Consider the following 25,251-nt stretch of genomic DNA (forward strand, 5'->3'; position numbering starts at 1 on the left):
TATACAGCAATAACACTCACGAGAAGGACTAGCGGCGTTCGACAATAAGCGAGATCTCCTGCCGGTGGCCTAATTCAAACAAACATATCAGATTCATCTCTATGAATATTTTAGCGAGCGCAATTAACTGTGCGCAGAGAACATCTGCAGAGGCCCAGATCCAGCGTGCCGTGCCTGTCGGATGCAAAACAACGTCTTGATCAAAGTGATCACCCGTCCAGACATTTTGCTGCAACAGAGCATTTTGGGTGAATGAGAGGCGATTGGCTGAATTCAGGCATGCGAGCAGTATGTGCACGTGTTAATGAGTCACTGCTGGGTAAATGCCTGTGTGTTTATGCGTGCACGTGTGGGTTGGTTGGTTCAGTTGCACGTGTATGTGTTCATACGTGTTTAAGGGTATATGGGCATGTATGCACCAATGTTTGGGACGGTGGGCCTATAGGCATGTGTTCATTACATGCGTGGGTACATGTGGGTGGGTTTCTTTGGCAACCAACAGCACATCAACAGCCCTGGACCCCAAAGCCACCCTCTGACCTGACCCCACTGGGGTCACTCCAAGAAAAAAAAACAACTACAGAACATGAGAGGGGGAGGAGGAAAGGATAAAGAGGAGGAAGGAGACCATATGACGGTCTCATAAAGCAGGAATGAGACCATATGACAGCACTGCAGAATCTGCTGTAACAGCCTCCCAGTTCAGAACAACCCAGGGGGCACGCAGACCCAGAGACCTCCAAAACTCTCGGTCCGCCACGGACAGAACCTCCCCGCACGGCGGCTGGGGGGGGGGGGGGGGGGGGGATTGAGAGTAGAGAACTATTTCCCCACAAGTTGCGCTGTTCTTCCACACTATGCTCTTCTCAAGATTACAACGCAACCGTGTCCCTTTCACAAAAAAAGATCTCGTCTAGTTCGTTATCGCAGTCCAGCTGTAGAAAGCAAGTGGCGATTTTTCCCCCTGGCTGGACTTCTGAGGAGCTCTGTAAGCAGGATTAGGCCAGAGACCAGAAGGGCGATATCGGTCCACGCGTTTCAGTTTTGCGTACGAAAGCGTTCCCCTTTCCGCATATTAAAAGCAATAAAATCATAAGAGTTTTGAAATTGTTTTCCACTGGTCTCACGAAATGATTTCACGAATTGTTACGGAACTTATTTGCATTTGAGAAATTTGTTGTCGCTTGTTAGTCGTTAATTAAACGGGTTCTTAATTAGCCGTCAACACTGCTGAGCCAGACTTCGTTTCTAGGATAAACAATGAACAGCCCCCGAAGGGAAGGGAACTGCAATGTGCTGAAGGCATTCAGGCATGTTTTTATATATTTTTGGATAAAAATGTGAATTGCGAGGATAAGAAAAGGCTGTGATTGACAGTGGCTCGTCACAGGGCGAAATTTAACCAATCACAGGTCCACAGCACACAGAGCTGCGAATCGTTTTGTATGCGAGGTTACAGGCGTGCATTTGAAAGCCGTGAGCACAAAATGGTTACTTTTTTTTTTTCAAAGAGCGTAGACATATAAATATAGATATAGAGAAAATAGATTGCCTCTTCGTATTATGTATGTACGATATGATTCTAAGCAATAAATATGAAAAAAAAAATTGACTTTTTAGTGATAAGAAAAAATAATGTAGATAAGCTATTTTAGTTGAGTTTGCAATATGTGACAGACTGAAAGGAAAAATCCCTCAATATCTCTTGATTGAGCGGTAAGAACAGGAAACGCGCTGATTGCATTTTGCATTAAACGGATTGCAGTTATGGAGTAGAGTGCCCCAAAGTCAGTTATAAAATGTAATTCTATACTTTTAATTACAGCCCAATCTATCCTCATTCAAAGGTTTGAGTTTCCTGAGGGTCAGGTTTCGATAGAGTCTGCATTCTTTAATCACGTAGTTCACATATCCAGACGACTTGAGTATTAAATGTGACCCAAAAAAAAAAAAAAAGATCTCGATGTGATAGGGGGGAAAAATTAAGATTTGAATTATTAATACAGCCAGAAATGTCATTTCCATTTAATTGTAGGTTAAAAGAAAAGACAGAACAGTGCTAGACTATCAAGCAGCTCTGAAAAAAAGTATAAAGGAAGAGGCCAGGGAGTGTGGGTTGAATGTAAAGGCTCTGCGGCAGATTGTTCCAGGTGCAGACCGTGCCCACATGGTGCCGCTGAAACCGATGCCAACCACCGCCAATGCAGGGGGTGCCAATCCGCAATATATTATGGGCCTCGTCTCCAGTTACCCCAGGACAAAACAGGGATCACCCGATCCTTTCAGCGGCTGAATGGACTCTCCACAACAGTAAAAAAATAAATAAATAAATAAATAAATAAATAAATAAAAACACACAAAGAAAAGAAACGCTGTGGAATATATAATCTGGCCCTCTTTGTGTGATTTATTCATCAAATGATACAGCACTTTTCATTTGGGCCCCATGCTTTAGTCTGTTGCAGGGCTGCACATGTGACATGTGACATGTGACCGTGTGTGTGATGCGTGATAGTCCCCATGGCAACTCACAGAGCATGTTCTTAGTCCTAGTGAACCGTCAGTTTGCATTGTAGTTTACAGACACGGTTTACAGACGCTACCGGGCATGCATTTGAAAGCTGTGAGCGCAAAATTTTGGTTTTATTTTTTAAATAATGTAAACATATAAATACAGATATAAAGAAAATAGATTGCCTCTTTATATTACAGATACTCGTATCTAGAGCGCAACTTTACACAACTTATAATTTTTTTCTTCTTTTAGATACAGTAGTATCTAGTCACTCCATAAACAGCTGGATTTATATAGTGAAGCAAATTCGCACAAGGCTACAACAGCAGTGTTCTACCTGGGAATCAAACCAACAGCCATTTGGTTACAAGCCCAGTTCCTTAACCACTACACTACAGTACACTGCTACGCCCCCTACAGTTTCCTCTTCTCTCATTGGTCATCTACTAGGAGGAGGAAGTGGACCCTACAAGCTCTGATAAAACGGTTATTCTCTCTGATTTTGCTTTGCTCTTTCCTTGTCCTTCTCATGAGTGAACCACTGTGGAAACCTCACCTAAACAAGCAATAATAAAGGCAGAAAACTAACAGAAGATGTGCTGTTCGTTTAGATTATGGTGGCTTCATTTAGACTGCGTATTAGATTATATTATATGTATTGTTTTCAGTCCCAAAAAGATTAAATGTCTGGGTAAAAAAAAGAAGGACGTCTGGTCAGCCTAATTTAGACTGATGTGACAGCACTGATGATGCCCTAATGGGAGAAAACATCTGTGCAATAAATCAGACTTTTGTTGTCTGCAAACAAGAGTGCAGGCCTCCGCTATTTTTATATCACCACATTAGGTCAGCGCACCGTCGAATATTCAGGAGAAAATAAGCGCGCAGGTTTCACTCCAATTTTCTCTTCTCGTTTTGGGGCCCAGACTTCTGCACTCGGCCAGTTAAAAATCGAGATCTGCGAGGGAAACGTTTCTGCACACCGAGTTGCGCCAATCCCTGTTTCTCCTAACGAGCAACCTGAAAATTACCGCTGATGCGCTACACTTTCTGGTGTTACATAAACACCAACGGTCTATTTCACACTTGGCGGAATACATTTGCTCTCTCGTGACGCCATACAGGCAGACACAGAAAACACAACCTGAACGTGTTACATTACATTACAGGCATTTAGCAGAGCTCTTACAGACGACTACACAACTTACATAGCATTTACATTGTATCCATTAATACAGCTGATATATCACTGAGCATTCGTAAGTACCTTGCTCAAGGGTACAACGGCAGTGTCCTTACCCGGGAATCGAACCTGCGACCTTTCGGTTACAAGCCCAGTTCCTTACCCACTGTACTACACTCCGTCCACGTGTTCATGAGCTGCTGTACCTCATAGCTGATAAGCAGGCTAGCTCCCCCCACATAGCTAAACTCTAGCTGCTGTGCTTGTCTATGGAGGCTGAATCTCCTGCACAGTCAGAAGCCGTATTGCATTCGATCCAGTCACACTTCTTGTCCAAATACATGGTGTCGACTTTGCCGCCAACAACCCGGTCTCTTCTCGTGAGGAAGACTGTGAAAGATGAGCACTGACAGCTCAAGCCTCTTTTTTAAAACACCCCCCCCCCGCCCCTGCCCCTGCAATCCCGCTCCCCACCCCCCCACCCCACCCCACCCCAAGCCATTTCATGACAACTTTGGCAGCAATGCACCCTCTTGTCTTACAGAGAAAATAAAAACTTCCTCGTGGAGAGGGTGAGCTGAAAGAATAAACCTTCCATCCTCAGTTGCTAGAGCACAGGGGTGTCCAATCTTATCCAGAAAGGGCCGGCGTGGGTGCAAGTTTTTGTTTTAGCCCAACACTACGACACCTCACTCAACTACTTAACTAATCGTGGTCTTTTAATCAAAACCTTGATGAGGTGAATCAGGTGTCGTAGCGGTAGGCTGAAACAAATACCTACGCCCACACCTGCCCGTTTTCGTGTAAGATTGCGACGTCCTGCTAGAGTGCCTATAAGAGTCAGCACTGGCAGCACGTGGGCGCCCCCTGGGGGTGTGGTACTGCACATGTCATGGTCTTTACCCCAAGATGCTCCTACAGCAGTGGTGCCAAATCGTGGGACACAAACAGCGGAGGGTATGCAGGTTTTTATTCCAAACCAATCCCGACACGCGTGGATTTCACCTTCGAGCAGACGGGAGGGTAATAATTAGTGAAATCAGCAGGTGAAGTAACCTGCATGCTCTGGAGTCTCCACTACACATGATTTGGCACCACTGTCCTACAGTCAGGCAAAGGATTGTGTCGACAGTTGAGCCAGCTTGAACTGCCGCTTTCAAACGGAGCAGCACCAACACAAGATAATGATCCACAAGAACATGCAGCTGACCATCGGATTATCAACAAAGCACATCCCTAGAAGTTAGGTTAGACTTATCTCAGATCGGAGTGTCAACTCAATCCAGCTCACAGTTCAATAAGGTTCCTTCTAAAGTGAGGCTACGCATATCATTACCCTCAACACCCTCGGCCAATGGCACCGCTGCAAAGGAAGTGTTAGCACAGGAAGAGGCTTGACTGTGGAAATTACACACAGCGCCCTCTGGCTGGCTGGAGGGAGGACGGCTTTACCTGATCTGCCACAGCGGCCCCTGGCGCACAGAGTAGCGTGGTCTGCTGCGGAGAGATCCGATTGGCTGCGCAGGAGGAGGGCCCTTGTCCTCGGTCGGCTGTGATTGGGTGACTACGCCCGAGTCACGGTGCACTGCACGACAGGAGACAGAAGAAAGCAAAGAACAGTCAAAACTGTGGAAAAATCTTCATCTGCTAAACGCCTATAATGTAATGTAATGCATACAGGTTCAACAATATTTATTCAGTATAGTTTTTAATACATTTTCCAATTCTTTATGTACTTTATTGCACACACACGCATATATGATTATGCATATGACATTTGCTCGATATGTATATATATACACACATATATACATATCGAGCAAAGGTGTATTCCAGAAAAAGGTACTTTTTTTCTTTTCAGAATATAGTGTATACATGATATATATGTTCTGAATTTATCTGCAGAGTTATCTTTTCGCCTGGAGAGTACCAGGAAGACAAATTGCATGAGTGGGCCCGTATGTGTAATCTTCCACACCTGAGATAATTACTCATGGAGCCCTGGAGTGCCCTGGCCTGGTTTCCACCAGGAGCTCGGTCATGCAAACCCAGCCTCACCCAGAGTCTGCTAACCAGAACTGCTCTGTGACAGAACACCCCCACCCCCACAACCCCCACAACCCAGCCTCACCCAGAGTCTGCTAACCAGAACTGCTCTGGGACAGAACACCCCCACCCCAACCCCACACCCACAACCCAGCCTCACCCAGAGTCTGCTAACCAGAGCTCTCTGTGACAGAACACCCCCACCCCCACAACCCCACACCCAGCCTCACCCAGAGTCTGCTAACCAGAACTGCTCTGGACAGAACACCCACCCCCCAACCCCACACCCAGCCACCAGAGTCGCTAACCAACTGCTCTGGACAGAGACCCCCACCCCAACCCCCACAACCCAGCCTCACCCAGAGTCTGCTAACCAGAGCCTCTCTGTGACAGAACACTCCCACCCCCCACCCCCACACCCCACCCCACCCCACCCCCTTCCCACCCCTAACCCCAAGGGCAGAGCAGCCACCTTTTTCAGTTTCCCACACTCCTTTAAGTGTGGTGTAATAGCTGTCCGATCCATTTTCTGATCCCTGGAACGGGACGAGGGGGGGGGGCCAGGCAAGGCCAGGCAGCCGGAATTTATCAAGAGGAGCAGGCTCAGCTTTCGAGAGCCAAAAAAAAAAAAACGAGCTTATGAGTACATCCCCCCTGCTCTAACTGTCCTTAAAGGCACTTCTGCTTTAGAGGGGGAGATTAGACTTCCCCACCCCCCCCTCCTCCCCCACCAAACTCTCAGCCGCCCCTTACCGGATTAATGAGCCTCATCTCGGGCTTAACATTGAGCCGAATATTCTAGCCCATAATAAGGCCCGCAGACTCAGGTGTGACTAATGGGGCTCGGCCAGCTGTAGCACGAGACCGTTCAGTGCAGAAGCGGGATGTTCACCTTTACAAAAAAAACACCCCCTCTCTCGTGCCCTTTGATGCCAGTACCCTCACAACCTATTGTTGCAGCGGTGCTGATCCAGGGAATTATTTTGTATCACGTTCCCATGACTTGCGGGTAACTAAGTCTTGTAACTTAACAGGTCACGGGTTCGATTCCCAGGTAGGACACTGTCAGCTGTGCCCTTGAGTACGGTACATAACCAGCGTTGTTGCTTCAGGATATATCCGGCAATATGAATGGTTGGTAAATGCTATGCAAGTCGCTCTGGATAAGAGCGTCTGTTAAATGCCAGTGATGTGATGTAATATAATGGAAGGGCTGTATCATGGTCCACCTGTAGCCTGCAGAGCATCCCACTGCAGTGGAACAGGATTCCCGTTCATCCTTTATTAATCGTAACCTTGATCGTTCACATTGCAAGCACAGTCAGTCACCACGGGACACTCCTTATTTTTTAAAATAACTTTGTTTCCTGCAGTCTCATCCACTCAATGCTCTGATGGTAAGAAAAGGAAAAATATAGGTCAAGCGTTCCCAAATCTCTCTCTCCCTCTCTCTCGCTCTCTCTTTCTCTCTCTCCCTCCATGAGTGATTTTTTGGCAAAAAATGTTTTTTTCTTCAGTTTCACATTTTCTAAAACCTCTAATTTAAACTGCAGCTCGACTCAATTTCAAAATATTGAATCTCAAAGCTTTCAGCACACTGACAAGTCAAAGAAACTGTGTGCCCATCATGATGAATGCAGAGTGTTTCACAAGTGCAGCCTTTCATTCGCCTGTCAATGGAAGTCGATGGAAATGAACGTCGACATGAATGACAATGGCAAGCCAGTTACATAAAGCTGTAATTTGCATGTTACATTATTACATTACAGGCATTTAGCAGACGCTCTTCTCCAGAGCGACTTACACAACTTTTACATAGCATTTTATATTGTATCCATTTATACAGCTGGATATATACTGAAGCAATTTCGGTTAAGTACCTTGCTCAAGGGTACCAACGGCAGTGTCCTTACCAGGGAATCGAACCTGCGACCTTTCGGTTACAAGCCCAGTTCCTTACCCACTGTGCTACACTCCGTTCCTTATGGGTTCCTTCCTGACCCAACTCAACCCCGGGCAACTCAACCGCACTTTTGGAAGGACTGGTGCGGGACAATCAGGAGCCCTGCCGTCTTTTCTTTACGGCAGGGCTGCCCAACCCTGTTCCTGGAGAGATCTGCCGTCCTGTTGGGTTTCACTCCAGCCCCAACAAAGCGCACCTCATTCACCAGCTACAGCAAGGCTGCACAACCCTGTTCCTGGAGTTCTACCGTCCTGTTGGGTTTCACTCCAGCCCCAACAAAGCCACACCTCATTCACCAGCTAGAGCAGGGCTGCCCAACCCTGTTTCTGGAGAGGTCTACCGTCCGAATGAGTTTTCATTCCACCCCTAATTTGGCCCACTTGATCCTACTTATCCAGATTACATAGCACATGGGGCGGCAGTGTAGTATAACGGGTAAGGAGCTGGTCTTGCGACTCACTGGTTCGATTCCCAGTCGAGCACTGCCGTTGCACCCTTGAGCAAGGTGCTTAACAGGTGCGAGGTACAACCTGCATTATATGTCCAGCTGTATAAATGGATGCAATGTGAACGCTATGTAAAAGTTGTGCAAGTTACTCTGGATAAGAGTGTCTGCTAAATCCCTGTAATGTAATGTAATGTAATGTAATGGCAACTCAATCAAGATCTCTAGCTGTTGAGTGCATCGTTAGGGTTAGAGTGAAAACCTACAGGACGGTAGATGAGTTGGGCTGCCCTGCTTTATGCGAACAGAGCACTCTTGTAATAGTGACTTCAGTGAGATTAGCTTGCGGTTAGGGTTAGGGTTGGGGTTGGGCTTGAATCACACTAATTCCACACAGTACTCAGGTGCTTCCTGGGACCGTTCCCGTTGCTGTATTTCGTGGAAAACACACATGGGTTTCAGTTCAAATCTCAAACAGCTATGGCTCCCACCACGACTGACGGCATCACCGGCACCTTATGGCGACCTGTTGATTGGACGCCTCCCATAGTGGCCCCGCTAGGGTCATTTTTGCTGACACCAGGCATAATTTGTTTATTTGAATAAACTGCTGCTGCTCATGCTGGAGTGCCTTTGATGAGACCAAATTAAGCTGGATAGGCAGGTGGTAATTCAGATTGCTAATGCAATTTGGAGGGCTAGAAATCATCGGCACATGATTCCGTAGGGGGTTTAAGAAAATGAAAAATAGTATAATTGTATTGCACACAATTAATTTGCTGAAATGATTTTAATCATATTTTGGTGACAGCACTGCACGCAGTGCCAAGAAGACCCCTTATTAAAATATAAACTATCCCGTCTGAGACAACAGCGATAAAGAGAGAGAGAGAGAGAGTGACAGACAGAGAGAGAGAGACTGATTAAAAGAGAGGATGACAGGAAGAGAGAGCAAAAAAAAAGAGCAAGCAAGAGAAAAAGGCAAAAAGAAAAAGAGAGAAGGCCGAAGAGAGAGACAGAGAGAGAGAGAGAGAGGGAGAGCGAAAAAACAGAAGGCCAGAGAGAGAGAGAGAGAGAGAGAGAGAGAGAGACAGCTAAAAGCACCCAAATCATGAGAGAAGAACAACCAGGAGAGAGTGGGCAGGAGAGTGCAAGAAAAAAATATCCAATAAAAAGAGTGAGAGTGAGATTAGAACGGCAGGGTGGAGATTGGACAGGACACACTGAGATAACAGGAGAACAAAGGAGAAATGCATCCAAAGGGAGGCGTGAAATATCTATAGAGAGGTTTTCTGCTTTGAGTCGGAACTGAAAGGTGGCGCTCCACATGCAAGGAGAAGGGACAGCGTGGGCAGGGATCTGAAAGGGAAAGAACAGCAAGTTAGATTCGGCAGAGAGAGAGTGTCGGTTAGGGACTGAGCAAAAAAGACTGGCGAGTGCGTTGATTCAAAGTGAGGAATGGCGTGGAAACAGACCTAAAGGGAAAAAAAAGAGGGGGAATGTGACAATAAAGGAAGGAGCAGAAGGAGCCGTGGAGCGCATGTCCTCATGCGGATGGAGGGATTAAACGATAAAAAAAAGAGGGGGAGGGAGAGACTGAGTGGGCTGCAGGTACGTATATGCGGAGTCAGCAAGATATTGAGCGGAAACCTATGATGTAGGAGCGTGTGATGGGAGTGAGGTGGAGGGGGTGAGTGGGGAGTGGGGGAGAGGGGGAAGTGGGGAGTGGGGGGGGGCAGTGAGAGTGGAGGGGGAGGAGGGTGAGTGGGGAGTGAGGGAGAAGGAGGGAGGGAGTGGGAGGGGGTGAGTGGGTAGTGGGGGGGGGTGAGTGGGGAATGGGGGGGAAGGGAAGTGAGTGGGGGGGTGGGAGAAGGGGTTGACAGCTTTTCATTCCATTTTCTTCATTCCAAACCCCCCCCCGGAGTAAGACTATCCTGTCTCAATATGAATAATCTCCCATAAGGCACTGCTGATGTGCGGAAAATGTTAACCGCTCCATTCCATTAAATTCAAGGCGCATTTGCGGGGAGAGAAAAAAAAAAAATCACTGAGCCTATTACTTGCAGCTCGGGGGGACGAGATGGGCGGAGCCGGCAGACAGTGTGTGGGAGGGGGCTGTGGTGGGTGATGGGGGGGTGGTAGGGGGGCGGAGCGGGAATGCTCTCTACTCGACTCCACCCAGAAAATCCCTGAGAGCGAGCTTACGGTGAGCTACGCCGAGCTACGACTGATAGCGGCCTTTTTGGAAGAATGTGTGCTCACCGCAGGGTGCGGTGCGCTAGGCTTAGGCTCGCCGGAGTCTGTCACCGAGCCGCCCGTCCGTGTGTGCGTAACGCTATGCGGTGCGGTGCTTTCCAACCGGACGCGTTCCAAAAAAACTGGAACCGGATCCGGGCCAAAAGAACGCGGAGCGGAAGCAAGCGTGAACATTCCGACTGTGGGGACCGCTGAATCAGAGCCAGCGTGCGGTACGGTACTGCACACGCTGTCCCCCCTCGGAAACACGGCCCTGAACACCGATGGTTTCCAGGGGGGACCCACTGAGCACGCATGGCGTTCTGGCACAGCCAGAAAGATCTCTATCAGTTGAGGTTGCAGAAAACACGCCTTTAGGTTCTCACGTAATTGTGCACTTGTAGCTTACTGTAACACAACGTAATGCAGGCTTGGCTTTTGTTTTTCTTTGCCATTTGCTCTGTCACTGAGCTCTTCGTTTTTAGTTTCAGTGACAAGGTGAGGTGACCACGCTTTCAGCAGGTGGCACCCCAGTAATACCGGCAGCACAATGAGACAGGGGACACTGGCCTGAGTGAGACCCTCTTTCACTGGTAATGGTTTTGACCAGTTTGTCCTGACAGCTATGGCCAGCACCAAGGGGAGGGTCACCACACCAAGGACTAGTGCTAGATACACTATCCCAGAGGCCCATTTCTTCTCTCGAATCACTCTCTCTCTCTCTCTCTCTCTTTACCCCCCTTATCCTCTTTCTGTCTATCACTCTTTCTCTCTCCATCTTATCCTCTTTTGGTCTCTCCCTCTCTCTCTCTCTTTCTTCTTCCTCTTCGTCTGTCGCTCTTTCTTCCTCTTATCCTCTTTTGGTCTCTCCCTCTCTCTCTCTCTTTCCCCCTTATCCTCTTTCTGTCTTTCGCTCTCTCTCCCCCTCTTATCCTCTTTTGGTCTGTCTCTCTCTCCCTCTCTCACTCTTACACACTCTCACACACACACACACACACAAAACCCTTCATCGCAAGGGGTCACCAGCTGACAGGGCTGGGTGCAGCTCCCACAATGCCTCTGCAGAAGACCAGAATAGAATAGCTCCCCCCCCCGCGTGCTATATTTGAATAAACAGGACACAGAAACATTCAGATCCCCCTTTGACTTTGGCAGGGTTTAATTTTTGACCTCGCTGTGTGACGGAGCGTAACACGCTCGCCATGGCAACAAATGCGGAACTGCTGGTCGTTAGCGCGGTGTTAATGGCCACGCCCGCGCCCTTTAGCCAGCGAGGCCCTGTACATGATCAGGCGCGGCGTGACGATCTTACAAACGATCATCTCCGGCAAGAAGCTCGCTCGCACAGGCTGTACTGTATATTAGCATAGCATTCATTCAGATCTCCACACTCTCTCTCTTTCACACACTGCAAAACATATATATATACTGCATATAGACAGAAAAAAACACATTGCAGGAAATGTACACAAATGTATACATTCAGATCTCCACTAATTTTGCACTCTCTCTCTCTCACACACTGCAATATATATATATATATATATATATATACTGCATACAGACAGAAAAAAAACACATTGCAGGAAATGTACACATCTTGCTCACGCGCAAACATACACATTCTGCACGCATTACACTGAAACTGTATCCAGGAAGTAAAGCAATGCCAGTAGCCCAAACTGTCGTTTTTCTTCAAATTGCCAGGCTGAAAACTGACCGACTCCCCAGAAGTAACGGCGGAGACACTGCGCGTGAGAGGGGGGTTTTCGGAGAGAGAGAGGAAGCGAGGACTGACTTCTGGCGGCCCTCGGGTTTTAAAAATAGCACGATTGGTGTCCGAGTGAATTTTTTTTTTTAAATGACAAACTATTCTGCCAAACCGAGGATGCGCGGATTGTGAGGAAATGCCCCAGAAACCGCAGATTTGATTTCAGCTGACGCAAGAAACGAAGATCCTGAGAACCTAAAGCGTGTGGGCTCTGTACACAACCCCAAGGAGTACAAGGAGATTAAGACTAACCCAGCTAACACAAAAACGTTCTCATAGTGATTATGCTGCAAGCGAATGGCAATGTTGTAACATCGACAAAACATTCCCACAACACTGTGGGAACATTTTGTGTTAGCCGGAAAGGACACTGGCAGCAGGGGTGTATCTAAAGGGGTGGCACGGGGTGGCACCACCCCCCCCCCCCCGAAATATGATTGGCCCCCCTGGTGCCCCCCTCCCAACCCCATTGGGCTAGAGTACTGTCAAACTGACAATGCCCAGCCATTGCTTGTGCAGCGCCACTTTTCATGTAATACCACCTGTATTAGGGCACAGGGCACTTCACAAGAGCCTGAAAATCGCGCCCAGTGTTTTTCAACGCTGTATTTATTTCTGATAGAATTTTGTGATTTCCCATGGCCCCCCCCCCCCCCGACTGGTTCTTGGTCCCCCCTGTGCCACCTCATTTTAAAAAATCCTGGAATTGCCCCTGACTGGCAGGAAGTACAGACAGATCTCCCGCTGGCACACAGACTGGCAAATGAACAGCTCGCCCGACTTCAGGTTTGGAGTGCTTCTGTGCAACGTATTTGTTACTATTTGAATTTAAATTATTTCCTGAATCAACTGAATTGAAAATGGCACATTAAGCAACCTCACGGACAGGTGAGTAGCTGCTTCAGTTTACCCAACATGCATCAGCTACATTTTCCTAAGTGAGCTTATAGTCTTTTTTTTTTTTAAAAGATACATGGAAAGCGCTATCTGCATAATATATATATTTAGAATAGTGTATGTACATGTGCATAATCACAAAGTAGGTGCCTTACAAATATTATCTCGCTCATTATTCTGCCTCTGGTGGGAGATATGCAGACTCAGCAGGATGCAAATCAGGGGACACGGTTACAACTTGTGATCATCGTCTGAATAATATTTTTTTTTTTCCCCGTCGTCAAAGGCCAAGCCCACGTCTTAAGGCGGGGCAGTTCACTTCTGCGGGCTTACTCTTAATCGTAAACATTACGAACGATGATGGGATAAATCGGAATCAAATCCTGATGAAGGCCGGCGAGGTCTTTTTTAGACGGCGCGCGAGCGATTGCCCGACTTCTCCTTGAGCATCTCGTTTATGAACCGCGGTTATTTCTCTCTCTCTCTCTCCCTCTCTCCCTCTCTCTCTCTCTCCCTCTCGCCCTCTCTCTTTCTCTCACTCTCTCTCTCTCTCCCTCTCTCCCTCTCTCTCTCTCTCTCTCTCTCCCTCTCTCCCTCTCTCTTTCTCTCACTCTCTCTCTCCCCCTCTCCCCCTCTCTCTCCCTCTCCCCTCTCCCCCTCTCCCCCTCTCTCTCCCTCTCTCTCAGGGTTGGGTCCCGGCCAGGCCGAAAGCTCATTCCGCGTCCATTAGGGAGAAACGAGCGCGCCCGTAATTGAGCCAGGCCACCAGGAGACGAGGGCTGCCTGCCAAACCGATTTAAGCGCGGAGGTAAGTAATCGGCTGTACCGCTGTTTTAGATGAGGCGCTTCTGGACGAGAGAAACGAGAGGGTGTTGGGCTGGTGTTGGGTGAGGGGGGTGAGGGGGGATTGGGCAGGTGGGGAATTGTCTGTGGGGGCACTGTGAAGGTGGTGCGCTGTTCAAATCCTTCCCCGTTGGGAGCAGGAGTCAGCTCATTTTTGCTCTGAGAAACAAGAGGGTGTTGGGGTGGTGTTGGGTGAGGGGGGTGAGGGGGGATTGGGCAGGTGGGGAATTGTCTGTGGGGGCACTGTGAAGGTGGTGCGCTGTTCAAATCCTTCCCCGTTGGGAGCAGGAGTCAGCTCATTTCTGCTCTGAGAAACAAGAAGGTGTTGGGCTGGTGTTGGGTGAGGGGGGTGAGGAGGGGGGGTGAGGGAGATTGGGCAGGTGGGGAATTGTCAGTGGGGGCACTGTGAAGGTGGTGCGCTGTTCAAATCCTTCCCCGTTGGGAGCAGGAGTCAGCTCATTTCTGCTCTGGCACTCGCCACCTTGAAGAGAGAGCGGTACAGGGATTTGTCGTAACTCCCTCCTGTAATGAACAACTTCCCCCCCGGCCCCCCATTCAGACTGTGCCTGCTCCCCTGCTCATCTGTCTCTTCGTTGGATGACGAGTCGTAGCGCTGCAGCGAGTTCACACACTTAAATCACCCAGGAAAACAGACGAAATAGACAAGCCCTTTCTCCGTGTGTAAATACGACGCTCGTCGATAATGCTGACGCAGAGGTATCGGCAGACGCACCGCCACCAAGCGACGTTAAGCAGTTTACAGAAGACACTTTCGGGTGGGTGGGTGGGTGGGTGTAGATCTGTCAGACGTGCAGTTTTTCTCCCCCCGTAGTGAGCTAATCCCTACTATGGTATGCTGCTCACAGAGAGAACTGCGCTGAGGAAGACTCAGATACCGCAAACCTCCCCCCTTCTCCTCCCTCCACTCTCCCTCCTCCTCTCCGCTAGCTCATAATCGTTTCGTGTCGAAGTCGCTCCAACCTCGGCGACTCCGCTCATACTGGAAGATATCTTTCTTTTTACCGTCGTCTTTATATTCCGATACCCTTTTCTCGGCGCGTTAATTTAACTTTGGCTTTCGAAGCAGCTGCCTTATTCAATTATCAGCCCGGTTACTTCACGCCGAGCAACGACGCAGCGAACGAAATGGAAAACGCTCCACTTTTCCGTTATTTTATTTTTTTTCCCCCTCTCAAGCGCGAATACAAACACCGAGCGCAACTCTCTTTGCGCACACAGGCCTCCCCCTGCTCCATCAGCCTTGAGAAATGACAGTTATTGATTTTCTAGGCGGAGTAGCAGAAACACAGCAGCCTCCCGATTTATGGTGTGATCTCCGTGCTTTCAAAACATGAGAGGCAAGAGGAATTTGAGAAGTTTGAGTTTGTCGACGGAGACGTCAGGTTCGCACCTGCGCTTTTAGAGACCCCCGTTCTTCTGGGCACTGTTTACTTTACGACGAATCCGTTTGTTACAAAACTGTATGAAGATAGATCCATTTCCCTAATCTCATCGCTGTACATGGTGCATGTCAAAAATATGGGGGGGCGGAAAGAGTGTTTTAGATGACAGCTTTACCAGATAAACCTCAACAACTACTGTTGCGCGGCAATTTTTGGATTTTGAAACTACAGTTTTACCTGCACTGCAGGTGTTTGATGACAGTGTGTTCTCGTGGGTTCTGAACAGATGGTGTAGAGCGCTGGTGTTCGTACCCTTGAGCGAGGCACGTGACCTGAATCCCTTCAGCGGCGCATCCAGCTGCAGAAAACTGAAATTGCTCTACTGTGTTGTCAAAAGGCGAGTGTGATAGGTCCACGGTCCCCGCGGTCGAGGCCGGCCGCTGCCTGGGGCCGGGAGGCCTGAGGGGCCCCCCGAGGGCTGAGTTTTGGGAGTTTTTCGGTAACACGATGACAGCGGAAGTCTGCCTGAAGGACCCCAAGGGAGTTTCTGCCAAGGAGCCCCCCCCCAGCTGCCTGCCGCCCTGCCCCTCCTCCCCCCTCTCTAGAATCAGCTCTGCATGCAGACCAGGTTCAGAGGGGCTCTGCTAGTCTGCTATGAACAGTACTGACCAATTCTGAACAAGAGAGTCACAAACCTCACTTTTCAACAGTGTATACAACACCATTTAGTCCATTTAGCTAAACCTCATATACATCTGGTGATAGCCTTGATTGAGATATGGGTTAGAAATTCACATATCTATTCACAAACTGCCCCTACTACTATTATTATTGCTTGGAGAAAAACACTTTATTAAACAGGCTTTTTTTTGTGACAAGGTATATGTCACAATTATTATTAACGGATGTTATGGTCAAATGACACCAAAACTGTGCTTTTTGGCCATGTACTCCAGCACTGGATTTGGAGTTAGGACTCATGTTAAAAACAATGTCATACATACAGGGAAATATTGTGGCCGATCTTCAGAGTTATGGGGTTGTTTTGCATCTCCTGGTCCTTGTTAAAATTGATGGAATCATAAACTTCAGCATCTATCAAGACATTTTGGCCAAAGACCCGGTTTCCTCTGCCAGAATGCTTGGAACTTGGCTGCGAATCGATCTCTCGGCAAGACGACGATCCCATGCATAAATCAATCAAAGAAATGGTTAGCTGACCACAAAATGATTGCTCTGCAGTGCCAATTTTAGTCGCCAAGACTTGAACCTGAATCAAAAACAATGCGGTTTGAATCGAATACAGCAATGCATGGTCACGGACCAAAGAATCTTGAAAGATTCTATGTGGAGGATGGAGGGGGGGGGGGGGGAGAACGGGAAACGGGGGTGTTAATATTTGTGACACTTTTTTTTTTAGGGAGGGAATACATTCACAATGTGGGGAAAAGTGTTATCTTGGTTAATTCCACTGAAACATTCTGGAAGTAGAACATTTTGTTTTTGAGAACTGAAATATAGCTCAGTACCTTCCCTATTCATTTCACGCAATCTTTTTTTTGTTCATTTATGGAGGGCGTGAAATAATTCAATTAGCGGAGAGCTTCTAACCAGCAATAGCCAAACAACCTCTCGTTGCATTAAACCAGGAGTATAGCTGGAGTTACACAAGCACCGAGACACTTACATAAGCCTCCACGAGGAAAGGGCTCGGTATTTCCGACTCGTGAAAGCTATTCTGAGCAAACATTAAAAATTCAATTTATCTGATACCGGCTGCTGACAGTTTGGGATTTCGTTAGGAAGTCTGGGCAGATTCTGTGGCAGGTAATGAAACCCCAGGCCTTCAAATCCAGAACATCAGAGGACACCGGGGAGGGAGCTGGTTGCTTGTTTGACTAAAAGCTGAACCTTAAGTGGAATGACTTATTGAAGAACTGGCTAGAGAACAGATCTACATTGGGGTAAAATTAAAGATCTGGAAGTTGACAATCCCCCCCCCCACCCCCGCCCCAGCTCCGCCGTCTCCCCCGTGCCCCCATCCCCCCGTTCCAGAAAACCAGGAACACGGACCTGTGGACACTTGAAGAGGGCTCATCTGCTCAGAGGCTGGTGGCGCCCGCCCGGTGGCCAAATTTCTCAGGCCCCAAACCCACTCGTGTGCAACAACAAATATAACAAAAAAAAGATTCGGCTGTTCTGCCCTTAAGACCCTTTCGGTGCGAAAGCAGGAGCCAAGAAAAAAAACAATGTTCGCGGAGAGTGGAGACGGACTAGATTATGAACTCTCTCTCAGCCACCTGTGCCCACACGATTTCCTGCCTGACTCAGACACGTACACGTAGGGCAGCTAAGCTCTCTGGCCCAGGAGGGGAGATTAAACCTCCCTGTGGAGGGGGTGGGGGGGAGCCATTGTTTGTTTCGCGTTAGCTCTCAGACTTTAATAACGTCTTACGTTTTTTTTTTTCCTCTACAGACGCCTCTGGATGAGGTAATTTAATTAATAGAGGATTTTGCGACGGGGTAAAGATCCGATGCAGTGCGTAATTTGGCGACCTTCAACTGTTATGTGACCCGGAGGGCAACAGCTAGCTGGGCAGTTGTCGTCTCCGCAGGACTAGATTTATAGGGGCGGTCCTGAAGACCACAAAATGGACGGCGCCCTTCACAGAATCAGACTCTTGAGGGTCTGATTTACCGAGACCATTAGCGTGTGCAAAACCTTTTAGCACACGCAAAACTAATAACGCGATCAGTGATTGGTGCAATGCAAAGATCATGACCAATCATTGGTGAATCAGACTCTAAGTGTATTCTCAGGTATGGTTGCAGGGGATGGGTGGAGCTGCGGGTTCTTGTGGGTCTAACTGCCCCATGGTGTCTGTCTCAGTGCCTCCATCATGGCTTTCAGCTGGGGGGGGTTGTGTATTTTGTGTATTTCCTGGCCCCAATGCAACACGGAGATGGCTGCAGCAAGGTAGGGTTTGAGCACAGAATGCTGCTGAGATCCTCTACTCGCTCTCTCTGTCTCTCTCTGTCTCTCTCTCTCTCTTGCTGTCTCTGTTTCTCTCTGTGACTCAGTCTAGAGAGACTATGTTTCTGTCTCTCTGTCTCGCTCTTGCTCTCTCTATCTCTCTCTCTCTATCTTGCTGTGTGTGTGTCTGTGTGTGTGTATCTGTCTGACTCTCTGTCTCTCTCTTTTGCTGTCTCTGTCTGTCTGTGTGACTCTATCTATCTATGTCTCTATCTCTGTCTGGCTTTCTGTCTCTCTCGATCTCTGTCTTTCTGTCTCTCCCACTGTCTCTCTCTTTGTCTCTTTCCGTGTGTGTCTCTCTTTCCGTGTGTGTGTGTGTGTGTCTGGCTGTCTGACTCTCTCTCTCTCTCTTTGCCTCTCTCTCTCCCTCACCAGCTTCTTCATGCTGTTTTCTGGCATCGTGTTAATTTATCAGAATGGCACCGGGCCGTTGAGAGAGGAAACGCCAAGTCACCGTTCGAGCCTCGTTAAAGACAGGGGGGGCCGTAAGTCACCCAATTAAGCTCCGATGCCAAAAACCGCACACGCCCCCCGCTTCCTCGAGCGCTGCGTTTCCACGAGCGCGGAGGAAGCGGGGGAAACGCAGAACGGCTGAGAGAGGGCTCGTCCGCGAGGGGCTGAGAGCTTCGCGAGAAAACCAACGCCGCCCCACCTCGACTCCACGGCCGAATGTCACAGCTTGTTAGAGCCCGAAAGGAAGACGCAAAGGAAGAAGAAGAAGAAGAAGAAGATATACTTTATTGAACCCGTGGGGTAATTTGTCCTCTGCATTTGACCCATCCTTGGTTGCCTAGGAGTAGTGGGCAGCTGCTTCTCTCGTGCTGCGCCTGGGGACCAACTCCAGTTCTGAGGGAAGTGCCCTTAGTCAAGGGCACCTGCAGGAAAGCACCTAACATGCATGCATCTTTTTGAGTGTGGGAGGAAACCGGAGTACCCGGAGTAAACCCACGCGAACACGGGGAGCGAACATGCAAACTCCGCACAGAGAGGCCCCCAAGCCGAGATTCGAACCCTGGACCTTCTTGCTGTGAGGCGACAGTGCTAACCACTATGCCACCGTGCCCGCCCTCTTTCGCCAAAGACACGTTCGGCTCGGACCGTCAAGACCAGATCCCTGTCTGCATGACCTTCCTTGAGACTTAGGATACACATTCGAAAAGCGAATGCTGTTTACACGACAAAGAAAAGGTACGAAACTAAAATGAAGCGAATAAAATATATATATATGTTCTTCTGTGTGGTGCTACACACACTCCACTAGTACAACTGCATGAGAGAATTCTATAGACACTACTGCAATGTTCACCGTGATTTCATTCCAGCTGAAGTGGAAAATAATTGAGTGTTGCAACAGATGCACGTTACAGAGGAAGGACAAGAGTAAGAAAGAGTGAGCTACAGGTTAGCTGGCATAAGACAGTGCTTTCTGTTAGGGTACAAATCCTGGTTTGACCAGGAGATGCTCAAGGAGCTCCATCGGGTCCATCTCCTCTGGCCTGAACAGGGCGTTCAGCCCCTGGCTGGGTGAGAATGTGCACTATCAACACTGTTCTACTCTAGCAAATCCGTAGCTTACTAACTGTACAGTCCGACTCTAGCTACTCTGTAACTGACCAACAACACTATTCTATTCTAGCAACTCTGTAGCTTACTAACTGTACTGCCCTACTCTGGCTACTCTGTAGCTGACCAACAACACTATTCTATTCTAGCAACTCTGTAGCTTACTAACTGTACTGTCCTACTCTGGCTACTCTGTAGCTGACCAACAACACTATTCTATTCTAGCAAATCTGTAGCTTACTAACTGTACCGTCCTACTATAGCTACTCTGTAACTGACCAACAACACTGTTCTACACAAGCAACTCTGTAGCTAACTAACTGTACTGTCCTACTCTGGCTACTCTGTAGCTGACCAATAACATTATTCTATTCTAGCAACTCTGTAGCTTACTAACTGTACTGTCCTAGCGGTACTATACAGTTCTACTCTGGTTACACTCACAGCACTGTTCTGTAGACACTGTAAAAGCACACTAACAGCACTGGCTACTCCAAAGCACGGTAAGCAACAGCCTGCCTAGATCCTCTGATCTCCAGATCTCAGTGTTACCAGGCTGGTGCCCCCTTGACGATAAACAGTGTTCTGCTTTTTTTTTTTTACAGCGCTAATAAATCCATACTGGAAACCCGACTACAGCAACACTCCCTCTGCAGCCAGCTCTGAACTAGAGCTGTAACATCGCATTTGAGCACTGAGGACAGGTTTATAGCCATAGCAAAGGCTCATAATATCTGTGTAGCCAGAGACTGGGTAAAAGGCTTACCCCCCACAAGATTATCTTCAACTGTGAATACGTTTTTTTTTTTTTTTAAGCAGGCATCATCCACTAAATTCATTCCAACAGCTAAAAGAAGCCTTTTCCTACATCGCTGCTCAAGTACTCCCCAGGAAAAGCTGAAAGGAACATAATAACATGCCAAATTATAATTGGAAGCAGAACGAGGTTGGGGAGAAAAAGTTCTCCCCCCCCCCGGATCCTGTTCCTCCCTCCCTTCCCCCACCCCAAAAAACATGTTCCCTTCTCCGAGTTTCGGGTGTCACATTGCGATGGGGATCACGGGACAGCCCGGGTGGGGGGGGGGGGGGTTGGGGTGGCGAAAGGTAGAACGAGGAGCACGCAGGACGGTGCGGGTGGACGGCGTCTCGGCGTTTACCGTTCGTCCGCGGATCGATGCGAGCGACGCGGCTCGTTCCGCCAGCGGCGGGTTGGGGGATAATTAAGTTCCGCTAATCGCAGGGGCTGCGCCCGGAGGGTGGCACAGACTCAGAGCGGGCGCCGCGGTAAACAGGTGGCGAGTGCGGGCACGTTCACAGGTGTCCTGTCTGCACTGCACTGCCCTGTCCCTTTCTCCTGCTGCTGCTGCTGCTCCTGCTCCTGTCCCCTGCTCCTGCTCCTGCTCCTGCTGCTGCTTCTGCTGCCATCCCCCCCCCCCCCCCCAAAACTCCCCCAAGCCCAAAGACTACCCCCCCCGAAGACTTCCCCCCTACCCCGTCTCGGCACCTGGCCGGTCAGGTGGTACCCCTGCGTTAAACGGTATGGGGGAGGGATGCATGCATTCCAGGGCTCGTTCGCCCGGAGAGCGAGTGAGCGGGACTCACCTGGGACTGAAGCCGGGGCGGCTGCCTCTCCTCACACCTGGGGTCCGCGTTCGGCACTTCCTCTCGGCGCGTCCCGGGGCGTCTGTGGGTCTGTGCCGGGGGTCCGTGGGTCCGTCCCACTTCCTCTGGGTGCGGGCGCGGGTGCGGGTGCAGGAGCGGGTGCGGGTGCGGGACTGCGTGGCGAGCCTGGCTCCTCGACTTCGCCTCCCTCACTGAACGCACCGCTCCCTCGTACCGCCGCGCAGCGCACCGATCTCAAACCCCCCCCTCACCCCACCCCACCCCACCCCACACCAACCCCCCCCCCACTCCCTTCCTCCTCCCCTTCACTCACTGCCTCTCTCCTGCGTGCGTCCCACCGCTTCTACCTGCACAACACACAACGCGCGCTCACACACACACACATACGCGCGCACACACACACTCACGCGACCAAAAACAAAACAAAAATCCTCCCTACACCCCCCCCCTCCTTTGTCTTCCAAAATTGAGCCCGGGGGTGGTCTCCGGGCAGGCTGCAGAAGACAGCTGTCTCCAGAAGACAGCGTTCGGCGGGAGGCTACCGCGCGCACGCTGTCTCTCTCTCTCTCTGTACCAGAGTCTGCGCCCCCGTGTGTGTGTGCGCGCGCGCGTGTGTGTGTGTGTGTGTGTGTGAGAGAGGGAGAGAGAGGGAGAGCAGGGCTGCTGCCTGCTGGAGCTGCTCTGTATTTCTGCCTTTTGCTGCCTCCTCGGCTGCACTGGCCGTTTAGCTTCACAACTCGCTCCGCTGACAAGGCGAGGGGGGTCTTAGGGATCCTCTCGCAAGTGCGCAAAGGGATCAAAGGTGTGAAAAAGAAAAAAAACGAAAAAAAAAACGGGATCAGTGCGGTTAAGATGCGGGTATGAAAATTAAATAAGTATTTGCTGAAGCCTGAGGCTTACTCTTCTCTTCTGAACAAAAAGAGTACATGTCTAAAATGTGTGATGTCGTGGTGCACATTTCCCGTGGTTGTAAACATTATTCTCACACTCCCTTTTCCCCAAAATTCCACTCCTCATACATCCAGCACCATACCCACCATCAAGACAGAGTTCTGGCTGAACATAAAAGGAAGGACAGATAAATACGATTGTGAGAGTAAAAAAACAACAATGGGGGAGCGAGGGGGTGGGGGGAGGTCACACAAGATTATAAATGGGGGAGGGAGAAGCCTCAGAGTGCTATAACTGCATATTACAGACACAGATTTACAGTGAAATGTGTCTATATGCTATCAATATTATCAAATCAACATTTGAACTGAACAAATATAAATATTGCATTTACTATTAATTTCTGCGAATTACAGACATGGTGCTTCAGAGTCTGATTTTTTCTGAATCAACCACGAGAGGTGAGAGGGCAGGAATTTTAAAGGAAAACGGGGGGAGGATCATGTTTTTGTTGCCGAAATTTCATCCCTCATCATGTGCATATCAACAGCAGCATCGAATCACTACCCCACCAGCAACGTGCAAGAGCTGCAAGGAAAGAACAAGGGACAGAGGAGCCCTCTCCCCTCTCTCTCTCACTCATCTGTCTTTGGACCCTTTAAGATGTGACATCACAAACGTGTGTTTAGAATGTTCTTAACTGAACATTATTAATGCTGATGTCACAATCCCTGCTGATAACTGAAGGCAGTGGAGTTCTGGAACGATGACTTAAAATGTGAAAAAGAAAATTCCCAAAAAAGAAAATCAACTAAGGGTTAAATCTGAGTCATGGGTGTTTCATTTTTCCTGCAATCACAGTGCGGCACTTTAGTGAGAGTCCCAAGGAGTGTCCCACTGAGCTTTGAAGGCGAAGGAGATGACTTTCCTGAAGCCAGGAAGGTCACCAGCCACCTGCCCTCCCCCTCCCCCCTGCCCCCTCCACTGATCACCCAGTGGGACATCCCGACGGCCATTCCACACTCCTCCCCTTGCTCTGGGCCACAAGATAGCTGCCACTCCTGACCACGCGTGCTCTCACGCTGTCCCACAATGCAAAGCTGCAGTTTATATCCGTTCGGCCCCTATTAATCACCGTAGGGTCATTCACACGTATGCGGCATGAACCGCTTCCCCCTGATCCCCAGTGCGACCTGGGTAATGGATAGACGCAGAGGCACCATTCTGCCTGAATTCTTATCATCTCATATGCACTCATGGCATATTAATGTCCTGGGACACACACACACACACACACACACACACACACACACACACACACACACACACACACACATACAGTATGCATACACTCATGCGCACAGGAGCAGACGTTCCCCCCAGGAGCACAGATTAAACAGAATGAGAGAAGGGGAGAATAAAAGACTTCAACAAACAAGGGAGATAGAGAGACAAAGAGAAAGAGGGGGAGAGAGAGAGAGAGAGAGAGAGCGAGAAGTACGAGTTTTAAAGACTCAGGCAATTATATCATGCTGACATGCAATCCGTCTGTCTGTTGCCAGCTCACTCCTGAAGGATTAATCTTCCTGCGGCTCTATTATCTACCGCACGGCCTGGAAACTTACAGAAAGCAGCCAGGTTTCTACCCAGTAATTATATTTTTGTGCAAGATTAATAATGGATGTGCTGCTCTGTGGATTAGGAGCAGCTGGGGTAATTTCTCGAATGTGATCAAATTGTTCCGAGCAGCGGCGTCTGTGCCGCTCTGAGATCAATGATGCGTTCTGTCTCGTGAAAGAAGGAACTAGACAGAACTGAGACAAAGCAGCAGGGCACAGAAACAGCGCGGGGTTCTGTTTACCGCCCCTGTCTTTTGGTCCTGCCCAGTCATTGTGTGTCACATCCTCTTCTTCAGCTCTCTTTTTGAGTCACATCCTCATCTTCACCACTGTGTCCACGTCCTCTTCCTCACCTCTCTCTGTATATCACATCCTCTTCCTCACCACTCCGTGTGTGCACGTCCTCTTCTTCACCTCCCTCCCTGTCCACATCCTCTTCCTCATCTCTCTCTCTGTCACATCTTCCCTCCTCAGCACTCTCTGTGTCGCATCCTCTTCCTCACCACTCTCTGTGTCCATGTCCTCATCCTCACTTCTCTCTGTGTGTCACATCCTCTTCCTTACCACTCTGTGTCCCCACATCCTCTTTCTCACTTCACTCTGTGTGTAACATCCTCTTCCTCACCTTTCTCAGTGTCCACATCATCATCCTCACCACTCTCTGTGTCCACGTCCACATCCTCACTTCTCTCTGTGTGTCACATCCTCTCTCCTCACCTCTCTCTGTCTCCACATCCTCTTTCTCACTTCACTCTGTGTGTCACATCCTCTTCCTCACCTTTCTCAGTGTCCACATCATCATCCTCACCACTCTCTGTGTCAATTTTCTCTTCCTCACCTATCTCCCTGTGTCCACATCCTCATCCTCTTCTCTTTCTGTGTCACATCCTTAACTCTCCATTTCACACCAATAATTCTGTTTCACATCTTTAACTCTTCCTCTGTCACATCCTTAACTCTCCTTGCGGCACATCCTCAACTCCCCAAGGTCACATCTTCAGATCTCCCGTGGTCACATCGTCGTCTCTTCTGCCATGTCACATCCATGCCCCTCCTTCTTCCTCACATCCCTACCTTGCGTGCCACATCCTCCCCCCTCCTTCGTCCTCACATCCCTACCTTGCATGTCACATCCTCCCCCCTCCTTCTTCCTCACATCCCTACCTTGCATGTCACATCCTCCCCCGTCCTTCTTCCTCACATCCCTACCTTGCATGTCA

General features: G+C 49.0%; 1 protein-coding gene across 1 annotated transcript in view; it reads right to left on the bottom strand.

Moving 5' to 3' along the window:
* Positions 1 to 21,761, bottom strand: part of lingo3a (leucine rich repeat and Ig domain containing 3a) — a 36,956-nt gene extending 15,195 nt beyond the window's left edge. The window contains exons 1-2 of the mRNA XM_064330321.1: positions 21,501 to 21,761; positions 5,151 to 5,283 (exon numbers count right to left, since the gene is read on the bottom strand). The gene's annotated coding sequence lies outside the window, so the exon portion shown is untranslated. The remainder of the gene's footprint in view (positions 1 to 5,150; positions 5,284 to 21,500) is intronic.
* Between the last annotated feature and the right edge of the window lie 3,490 nt (positions 21,762 to 25,251).

This window comes from Anguilla rostrata, chromosome 4 (assembly GCF_018555375.3).
Source record: "Anguilla rostrata isolate EN2019 chromosome 4, ASM1855537v3, whole genome shotgun sequence".
NCBI lineage: Eukaryota > Metazoa > Chordata > Actinopteri > Anguilliformes > Anguillidae > Anguilla > Anguilla rostrata.